Source organism: Paroedura picta, chromosome 7 (assembly GCF_049243985.1).
Source record: "Paroedura picta isolate Pp20150507F chromosome 7, Ppicta_v3.0, whole genome shotgun sequence".
Classification (NCBI taxonomy): Eukaryota; Metazoa; Chordata; class Lepidosauria; order Squamata; family Gekkonidae; genus Paroedura; species Paroedura picta.
The window spans coordinates 87,410,183-87,421,371 of NC_135375.1; the positions used below are offsets into that span (position 1 = coordinate 87,410,183).

The following is an 11,189-nucleotide window of genomic DNA, read 5'->3' on the forward strand; positions in this document are numbered from 1 at the left end:
TGGGGGGGGGGGGGCTTAGTCTTCTGAATAAGTGCAGTAAACATTTTGAGTGTACAGGAGCACTGGTTAGAAAAAGCCAATGTATAATGATCAGGCAGGATACTGAGAGCCTAAACCAGGGGTAGTCAAACTGCGGCCCTCCAGATGTCCATGGACTACAATTCCCAGGAGCCCCCTGCCAGCATTCGCTGTGACTTGCATTCGCTGGCAGGGGGCTCCTGGGAATTGTAGTCCATGGACATCTGGAGGGCCGCAGTTTGACTACCCCTGGCCTAAGCTATGTCAAGCAGAAGAAACCCTTTGTGTGTAAAGTGGCTTCAAGTCATAGCTGTATTAAGGCAACCCAAGCAAGGGGCTTTCAAGGCAAGGGAGAAGCAGAGGTGGTTTGCATTGCCTTCCTCTGCAGGGTCTTCCTTGGTGGTCTCCATTCCAAGCATTGACCCTGCTTATCTTCCAAGATCTGATGAGATCAGACTATATACCATGTGGCCTTCCCTCCCTTGAAGAAGCCCCATAGTATTACTAAAACTGATTGTGCTTTAATTAAAGTATGAGATTTCTTGATTCCCACCCACCTCCTTCTTTTCAGGCATCTCATATGGCATTGAGCTATACTTTCCTTAGTTTGGGTGTAAATCCAGCTCTGCTATTAGGATTACTCCTTGGCTGGCTCAGTCTGTGGTAGTGGCGCAGTTGTCCGAAGCTTCAGAGAAGATGCCTGCCCTGAATCTTATGGCACAGCTCTAACCCAGCCTCTTCCCCTTCATTTGAAATATTCACACTCTGCCCAACTAGTTCTAATTATTTAGCTAGGCAAGCAATCCCACCCTGTCGTTGGAAGGCTGCCCCCAAACTTCCAACATATTCAACTAGGGCAGAGTCTGCACTTATTTTGTTTATTCTATTGTCAATCCTGTTGAATTCAGATCGCTTTGAACTCGAGTCTTCCTCTCCCCCCGCTCCCCATTGAAACAGGAAAGTCTTCTGCACGTGGTTAGGGAGGCTCAGAAGAGGGGGGGAGGCAAATGGAGACTCTTTTTTTGTTTTCTTGAAGGGGGGAGAAGATCCAAGAAGTCAGAGGAGGGAGGAAAAAATCCTTTCTTTTGTTGAAGGGGGGGGAACGAAGAAGGAACAAAAAAAATCCAAGGCCAACAGAAGTTGAGAGAAATTAGGGGCTTCTCCTTTAAGGCAGGCTTGTCACATGACCACCTGTAGCCAATCACGGGTCCTCTACCACGGAGGAGAGCCCAGATTCAAAGCAACGCGATTTTATAATATATTCAGGATTAAAAGCACTCTAAGATATCGCACAATAAAGGTAGGGTCACTCCGGATCAATCCTTCTTGCTGCAGAAGGAAAATTTAAATCGCCCCAAATCCAAATGGAAATCGCATTCTGTGTAGAGGGCAGGGACTGAATCGACCTGGGGTTGGAATAAAAGCTCCGTGCAGTTTACACCCAGGTCTCACTGGCAGCTACAGCATGCTTCTGGAAGGCCATCTCTTTCCATTAACTCTGCTTGTAAGCTACGGCCCTGGTCCCTTGGACTATGGGCACTGTGAATAGAGAAGAAGAGGTGGTTTTTATACACAACTTTTCACTTCTTGAAGGAGTCCCCAAGTGACTTGCAAATTCCTTTTCTTTCCTTTCCCCACAGCACACACCTTGTGAGGAAGGTGAGAACTCTAACTGACCCCACTGTGTTCCCCCAATTATTGATTGATTAATTTGATTTTTAGCCTGCCACTCCCACACAGTGGCTCGTGGCAGGTAACATCATATAGTGCCCTCAATAAAATCCCCTTAAAAACTAAAACCAAATAAAACCCCATCCATAGCGGTGATAAACTCCCCCCCCCCCAGGCTTCGATTTAGTGCCTCAAGGGATACGACAGGGGTAAGCTGGTGACCTGGCTAATTAGAGGCTGGCACTCTTAACCACTACACCACACTGGCTCTCTTGGCCCTTAAAGAAACATATCCCTGGCCTCTCTAAACATCCTTGGATTGATTTAAACCCCACTTTTGTGTCCAGTGGGGACCAAAAGCAGCTTAAACTATCATTCTTTCCTCCTCTGTTTTAGCCTCACAACAAAGAACCCTATGAAGTAGATTACACTGAGAGTGAGACAGTGTGTGATGGGCCCAAGGTCACCCAGCAAGATCCCATGGAAAAGTCAAGATCTGAACCTGTCTCTCAGATCCTAGTCTGACCTTATAGCTCCTGTTCCACACTGGCTCCCATTTAATCCAGAGGACCCTTGAAACTCAAGTGAATATCATACCAGGGTCTCTTTCTCTTATTTACACACATGGCCTTTACTGTTCACAGAGATGAGACTTCAGGATTAAATTTTCCCTCCTGCAAGACAACTGTTCTAGCCTGTGGGGGCCATGCCACACATGTTGTCCTGCTTATTCCTTATGGCCTTTTATGAGCTGCTGGGTTGCCTCTAGAGTTTGCTCAGCTGTCAGGAGGCACATTTGCTCATCTTCGCACTTGCTCACACACCAAACATCCTCAGCCATGTTGCCAACACAGAGAAGTTAAAAGCACAGAGAAATTGGGCAACCCTGAAGAATGTTCCTCCCATCACTTGTTTACCAAGGCGAGGGAGTGTGGAAGAATGTTCGGGGCTTAACTTTTGCATGAATGACTTGGGGATTTTCTAAATTCCCTTCCCAGAAGCCGACCCCACTTTTGAAAGCAGGCCATGTTGTTGAGCAAGGATGGGCGTCGCAGGAGAAGGCCCAGTCTGGGGACCACTTCTTCCTTGGATGGGAAAGCATCTATCACACTAGCAAAATTGCAGATTCCAAGGCTGCTCTTTGATCTTTCACCCAGCAAGCCCTTTGAAGAAATAAACAACCTCACATGCTGGATCAAAATAGAATGGTCAAGTGTAGCAGGGCCTTCAGCAAAGTTTCTCAAATGTCAAGATTTGCCAGTTGACTGCAAGCATCACGCAAAAAAAGAATCCAATCCCTCTTGTTTATTTTATCCTCCATAAGATGAATATTCCTTAGAGCTGAGGGACAGAGAGCTGGCATCAGCATACCCTGAGGTGGGCCATTTGCCAGGGCACAGATTCTGGATGGACCCATTGCTGCTGACTCCCTCAGCACACAATTCCTCAGGGGCCTGCACTCACCCCCTTCCCCTGCTTGCTTGTGAGGGCTTGGTCACTGGTGCGCCCAGTTGTACATGCTGCTGGAGAGGGGAACATGGGCAATACCTAAAACATTGGCATTCCTAGTGTCCACAGCAATGGCACTCTAGGTGCACCCACTACCCAGCACCATTAGGGCAAGGGTGTGCAGGCAGCATAGGCAGTTGTGATTGCAGATAGTAGGGAGAGCTTTCAAATGGGGAGAGGTAGGATACACAGGGAGGTCGGTGCACATGGGATGCTGGTCAGAATAGGGGACATAGTGGGGAGCATACATTGAACATGAGTCAGCATTGTGACTCGATGGCTAAAAAGGCAAATGGGGTTTTGGGCTGTATCAAAAGGAGTATCATGTCCAGATCACAGGAGGTGATGATACTGCTTTGCTCTGCTCTGGTGTGGCCTCACTTGGAATACTGTGTTCAGTTTGGGGCACCACAGTTGAAGAGGGATGTAGACAAGCTGGAGCGTGTCCAGAGGAGGACAACAAAGATGGTGAAAGGTTGGAGACCAAGATGTATGAAGAAAGGTGTGGGAGCTTGGTCTGTATAGCCTGGAGAGGAGACGGCTGAGAGGGGATCTGATAGCCATCTTCAAGTATTTAAAAGGGTGCCATATAGAAGATGGAGCAGAGTTGTTCTCTCTTGACCCAGAGGGATGAAATTAATTCAAAAGACATTCTGTCTAAACATCTGGAAGAAGTTCCTGACAGAGTGGTTTCTCAGTGGAACAGGGTTCCTTGGGAGATGGCTGGATAGCCATCTGACAGGCTGCTTCTGTGAAGGTTCAAGGGGGTGGCAGGTTACATTGGATGAGCAATAGGATTGTAGGTGCCCTGCATAGTGCAGGGGGTTGGACTAGATGACCCAGGAGGTCACTTCCAACTCTGTTACTCTATGATTCTATGAGCATGTGTCTGTCTGAGGACTCTTCCCAGGGGCCCCCAAAATCTGGAAGCAGTCCTGGAGGAACATATTGGGACGGGTGGGATACAAATGCAATAAGAACCACAACTGTGGCTACATCAAATGAATGGGACAGTTAATCCACTAGCCTACTCTGCTCCCTCATCTTCACAGGATAAACACATGACAAACAGAGCATCATTCCAACATGCACATACCAAATACCTCCAGTCTGCTGCCACATCATGATTGATGTATACACATTAATTAATTAATTGATTGATTGATTTGGCACTGAGTTTTTGCTCTGTTTTTTGGCATCCAAACTGGAGCAGGATAAAGTCTAAATCTTTACTCTCTGAGTCTTCTCCTGTTTTCTTCTAAACTTTCCCAAACCTGGGTTTTTATTATCGTTTAAGAAAGATTGCAATTTAAATGTGTTTGCATGCTGTATGGATGGAAAGATGCTAATTTTTAAGGCCCTCCCCACACTAAGACCATTTTTCTTGCTTCATCCCTCATGGCTTCATCCCCCACCAAATGCCACCAGAGGGCTTTGGTGGGCTTTCACTTTTGCTACAGTGATGTAACATTAGGACTAACTATAGAAGAAAGTGCGGTAAAAACCTCTGGGTGCTTAGACTTCCCCACAGCTTCCCTTTTCAGTTGCTGCTTGACACATTTTTAATTGAGAAGACCAGTGTGATTAATAGTGTCAGACAGGGGTGACCAAACTGTAGCTCTCCAGATGCCCATGGACTACAATTCCCATGAACCCCTGTCCGCATGTGCCAGCAGAAACTCATGGGAACTGTAGTCCATGGACATCTGGAGAGCCACAGTTTGGCCACCCCTGGATTAGAGTCTGGGAGACCCAAGTTGGAATCTTCTCTCTCTTCTGTGGAAGCTTGCTGAAGGACCTTGGGCCAGGCAGACTCTCTCAGCCTAATTTACCTCAGAGGTTTGTTGTGAGGAAAAGTGAACAAGAGGAGGATGTAGTCTCCTTTGAGTTCTCATTGAGGAGAAAGGCAGGGTGTAAATGAAATAAATTAAACAAGTAAATTAATAATTCACAGTCAGTTATCACTTTATCTCTCACTGCTGCCTGACCTGGTTGCTATTAATGACAAAGGCAAATTGTCTGGATCTGAGTCCATTGGCAAATGCACATTCCTTCACACCGCCTCACAGGAACTCTAGATTTTCCAACATCACCCTCTCGACCTGTGCCTGCCAAATTCTCATTGTAAGCACTTGGTTGACTAAAGAAAACAGCGTTTCAAGACTGTGTGGCTTGTTTTTTCAGTATATTTTTAGCTCATCACGCCTGCATGACCAATGTTCATTTACAAAAAAGGCAGGTGGACTGTTCAGGTCAGCCATAATTCATGCACGCATATTCTCACATGGCTCATTGGAACTGGAGTTAACTTTTTAAAAATCAAAAATAAAATCTAGGGGAAAGGGCATGGTAGCGATTCTCTGGTCCCTGGTAAATTATTGAAGTCCTCAGTTTTCTGACATAGCCTTTTACAAATCAGCTGCATGACAGTCAGGTAAAGAGATGGGAAGGGAAGCTGTCACTGTTGAACTTTTGCCTGGCACCCTGCAGTTAAAGATGCAGAGCCTCTGCCAGAAAAAGAAGTGTTGATTTCACTGGGCTCCTTTGCTTGTTTTCAAAACTCACTTTGAAGAACTTATAGTACTTAGCTAGCGACTGGGTGAAATCGGAGAGACAGGAATGCATGGTTAAAATTAGGCTAAGCAGAAAGGAATCATCATTTTTCCAAATCCTGGTCCCCATGATTTCCCTGTTTCTAATTAAGCTCCTAAACTAGGCTATCCCTTTAGGCAGGGTCTCTAGTCAGAGCAGGAACAGGACACCGAAGTCTCAGCTAGAAGCCTGTGGGGAGAATTAGAAGAGTTGTTAATATAACCTACCCAGGAAGGGTGGTATATAAACAATAAATAAATACATTGTGGCAGGCCAAGCAATAGCAACAAAGCATCATGGGAGCCTAGCCCTCCATCTCTAGTTTCCCCAGCCCTCCTCCCCTGACATCCCCATTTACGTCCCCAGTTATTATTTCTTACTTTATACAGTGCCATCAATGGAGATGGAGGTTTACAGAATCCACTGGGAGATGTGTTTGCATTCATACTTTTCCTCTCCCAGATGTTAGCTGAGGTTTGTTTGTAATTGACTGTTTTGACTCGATTCTAACCATGTTAAATTACAAGCAATTGCCTCAATTGGTTAAGGAACTTCCTGAAAATTTGGGGAGGTTTCCTGGACTGGGTGAAGTTTGGTGAGAGGTTATGCAATGTCTTTCCAGGTCTTCTGTTCCTCCTAAACGGAGAAGGTTAGTCAACCATTGGGAGACTGGGGCTGCTGTCATTTCTGGGTTTTCCTTGGAAGTGATGTTATGACATCAGGTCAATGACCATGTATATATTTTTCTCCCTTCAATTGGTAGCTCTAGCTGGGAGGGAGTGCTTCCAGAGAAAATGATGTAATTAATCTGGAGATCCATTGTAATTCTGGGAGATTTACAGACCATATCTTGAGGGTGGTGACCCTATTTGAGGCCTGTGTGTCCCATAACATTATCTTTTTTTTCTCTCAGTATAATTCTAGAGCTAAAAGGAAGAGTCTTCAGCTTCAGAATCATACAACACATTCCATTACATCATTGACCTTATGAGTCATTATCTTGACTGGCATAACTTTATATATGTATGTATGTATGTATGTATGTATGTATGTATGTATGTATTTATTTATTTGATTTCCCCAGCTTTTCTCTCAACTGGGAGAGAAATATCATTATCATTATCATTATCATTATCATTATCATTATCATTATCATTATCATTATCATTATCATTATCATTATCATTATTTTATTTATTATATTTGTTCCCCACCCTTTCTTTACAGACTCAGGACATGGCACATAAAATGATTCTTTCCCTTTAGTTCATGCCAGAAGCCTTTCAGTTCTTGCCCTGCCCAGACTTAAATGTCTGCACTTGGAGAGAAATAGAAATTCAGGCCATATGACATTCAGCTGGCAGACATATTGTCAAGATCACCTCTATTTATTGGTTGCACAGTACCATGTGATTTTATCAAATTCATTGACAAGTGGTGGTGAGTGGGAGCAAATATTAGTACTGGCAGAAGTCATGGGACAATACCAATGATTCCTGTTTCGCAAAGAAGACAAGTTGGTCTATGAGTACAACAAAGAAGAAAATAACCAACTTCAAACAAAACAAAACTTCAAATTTTTAAGTATACTCCGACCAAAGGCTCCTGCAAAATAACGGGGATCTGAGTCATGGCAAACAAGGTCCTAAACTGGGCTTGCAAGTGACCTGATTTTATTCCCTATCATTAAACGGCAGGTGCATTCAAGTGACAAGCATCTTAAAGGGGCAGCCTCACAGAAAGCATGTGAGTTCCAAATCCATATTTAATCTCATATTTAAAAGTCTGTCAAGGTTCACTCTTTGGTTTGCTGTAGCTTGTAACTTGTTAAATGCCAAAGAAACTGAGTTCATCTGGTGTATGATTCATCTACATAAAGTGGTTGACCAATGGAGTATCCCTGACATTGTTATGGTGGCGGGATTGATGTTCTTGGATTCTGATCTTCAAAGGGCATGTTCTTATTTCTATGTAAATCATATTACATGGACATCTTATACAATAAATGATGGTTTTTGATAAACAATTAATAAAACAATTAATTTTACTAACATAACCATTAATTAGGTTTTTAAACTCCTGAATCGGTAACATTAATCTGCACACTGGACATGAGCCAGATCAAAAATTGCCACTTGGTAAATTCCTCAAAGATTCTCCAACAATATTTTCTTTCTTAGTGACAAGTCCCCCAATATTATTATTTCTCCTCCAGGTAATTAAAGAACCATTTAAACATTCCTGTATATTCTCCACCAAATGCCAATGCTTAAAAATAATCTATTAATTCCACTTGCATAATTCAAATATTCAAAGGAGCACTCCAATTTATTGGGGGGGGCTTTTTTGTTGATAATTCAATAAATCCTATTAGACATTTCAGCCCTGTTTCATGCTCTTTTTACAACTAGATCAGGATAACCTCATCTTCAATGCCTCCTCCAAATGATCACACGATCCCTTACAAGTAGTTTCTGTAATGTTTATTCTACTGTGTTGGAGGAACTGACTGTATGGGAGGTTGTCCCTTAAAGTGGGGAAGATGAAAACTAGTATAGTGCAGCAAGGTATTCCTGTCTGTTGGCTTCCTATATGAAGAAACCATCAATTTGCCCTTCAAATTCAATGTAATTAATGTTTCTAAGAAAGGTGTTTGGATGTTATCTATACTAAAGTCCAATAATAAACATAAATAAATGAAAATTTGATAGTTGGATTTTGGCAGTTAATCCAGTCCTCAATTTTTTTCAAATTATCTTCCTTGGTCTAAATTACAAACACATAATCCAAAAAACAGGCATAAAATATATATATCAGATATAAATGGATTTACCAGAGCGTTGCATAACCTTCCACATCTAACATAAATAAGTTCGCAATCCCAGGGGCGGCTGCTGAACTCATAGAGATCCCATGTATTTCTAAAAATAACTGATTCTGGAACTGAAAACAATTGTTTTCCAAAACTAAATCCAGTAAATCGAATTAAAAATGTGTAGGTGGATTTTGGACTTCCTAATTTTCCAAAAGATTTTGTACTGCCAATTTCACCTAATCCAAAGGGATTTTTGTATATAATGAGGTCACATCTATTGTTCAAAAAGAAGTTTCCCTCAGTATCTGTAATGGCTCTATTACATTAATAAAATGGATTATATCCTTAATTAGAGTTACTTTTTGGAAAATGCTTTTGTATGTGGTGGTCCAAAAATTTAGACAATGGCTACAAAAAAGGATTTGCATTGGGAAATAATTGGACACCCCAATAGGGGTTGAGTATTCTTATGTATTTTGGGGAGGATATATATTTGGGGAATACGTGGATATTTATTCTCCAAGTAAAAGCCTTATTCTTAGTAACGTACCTAGTCCTTCATGGACAACAATCCTGATCATTTCCATAATATCAGCCACACGTTGTTAACTAATTAGTCTTTAATATTTCACATCATAAGCAGTCTTTTAATTTCACTGACATAATCTGTTTTATCCAGAATTACTATATTCCCTCCCTTGTCTGCTGGCTTAATAACTATGTTGGAATCATTTTATAATCCTTTAAACACTGGAACTCCTCATGTGTAAGGTTTAGAGAATAACCATGGTGTTTTCTTTCCACTTTATTAAGATCTCTCAAGACCAGTTTTTCAAACGTTATTTCCGGTACTGTGTTAAAGGATGATTTTACCCTAAAGTTAGAAAGCTGAGTACTAAAAGGAATTTTTTTCAAAATAATATTTTAATTTCAATGGCCTTGTTAACTTAAACAAATCTACCTGTGTATGAAATCTACCTGTGTATGAAACAAATCTATCAGTGTACTTACTAGAAAGAACAAAAGTAAGCCCTTTATTCAAGATCTTTTTTTCATTGTCTGTGAGAGTCCTGCTAGAAAGATTAAATATGATTTCCTCCATATGGAGCATCTTCCCCCGCAAATATCCACCTAGTCATGGTCAGGTTATCTGGGCTGTCGTTGTAGTCTCATGCTGCTCCTGGGAAGGAATGGCTCCTCCCCCACAGAGCTATAAGAGTCGGTGTCCAAGCTCAAGAAGGTATTTGGGTCCCACGACACTGTCTTAGATTTAAATCTAGGATGCTTGGCTGAAAAAAAAGCAAAAAAAAATCTCTCTCTTTGAAATAAGCCTTTGTGAGATCAGAAATCAATATCAGGCCACAATTTGCTTCAACCATAAGTAAAATATGATATGAAAATTTGCCCCATATGTGTTCTGAACAGTATTGAAATCATAACTAAAATTGCTCTAATAAATGTAAATATGGGATTTTATGTCCTGGAGCTGAACTTAAACATTATGTTGCTTTGGAATTGTATGGGTTTCCTCTTTCTCCCATTGGTTTTAAAACAGATATCTCTTAAGCCCCTCTGAACATTCCAAACTGAATTCCTCAGTCTCTCTGCTTTGCCATTTTACACTATCAATTTTACACACACGCTCAGGGTTTATAAATAGGGATGAGAGATGTTATGATACAAGAAAATTCCTTGGAAGTTCAAATTGAAACCATGAAGTGATGGTATCCCCGGAATGCCTTCTATTTTAATGTTCCCAGGCTTTCTTAATTTAAGCTAGTAAAATAACACCCAGAGTAGGAGGGTAGGCATTCACTGAACATCACAGACACATTCATGGAGGATTCTATCAGTGGGTCTTAATCAACTGTGCTAATTACAATGTCTGTCCAGATACCAGTGGCTGAGTAGGCTTTCTCTCTCTGCTTCTGAGCTTTGGGGAGGTATCTGGTTGGCCTCTGTGGGAAACAGGATACTGGACTAGAGTGACTCTTGGTCTGATTTAACAAGGCCCTTCTTACAATCTATATATCTGTTTCTCAAGTGTGGACAAATATAGGGATATCTAAATCCGCAGATTGGGTCCACTCTGAGAGAAAGGAGATTTCCCCAAAAACATGTGGGGTCCAGGATTGGCAGAAAAATCTGATATCTGTTAAAAATTACATGGGAAGGTTAAATCCTCCTCAAGCCATACTATTGCCCGGTCATATGCAGACAATGGGCTTATCTCTGCTGTCCACAATAACAGCCTCTGAGAACCTCTCTGGACCCAGCACCAGCAGCAAACTCCCAGATCCAATTTCCACCAGCCCTCAGTGGTGGCAGCCTATGAGAACTGATCTGGGCTATGGCAGCAGAACCTGGGAGCAATGCCAGGCTTATCCGCATAAGCAGTGGATTCTAGGAGCAGTGTCAGGCCCTGGGTCTCTGCTGTAACACCTACCAAGTATGAGGCGGACGACAACAAGAGAAGGGAGACATTGTCACTATCCCCGCTTCCATCCAGCTGGTGAATATAGAGGTAGTGGGGAGAGGAGCTGTTGCTGTCCCTAGAGATTGCAACATCTGGAGGAACAGGCAG

At 42.3% G+C, this 11,189-nt stretch overlaps 1 non-coding gene across 1 annotated transcript; it reads right to left on the bottom strand.

The window, feature by feature from the left end:
- Positions 1-6,693: 6,693 nt before the first annotated feature.
- On the bottom strand, positions 6,694-6,775 carry LOC143842522 (small nucleolar RNA SNORD45). Its single transcript, XR_013233161.1, has one exon. It is a non-coding gene; the product is annotated as a small nucleolar RNA SNORD45 (small nucleolar RNA).
- Between the last annotated feature and the right edge of the window lie 4,414 nt (positions 6,776-11,189).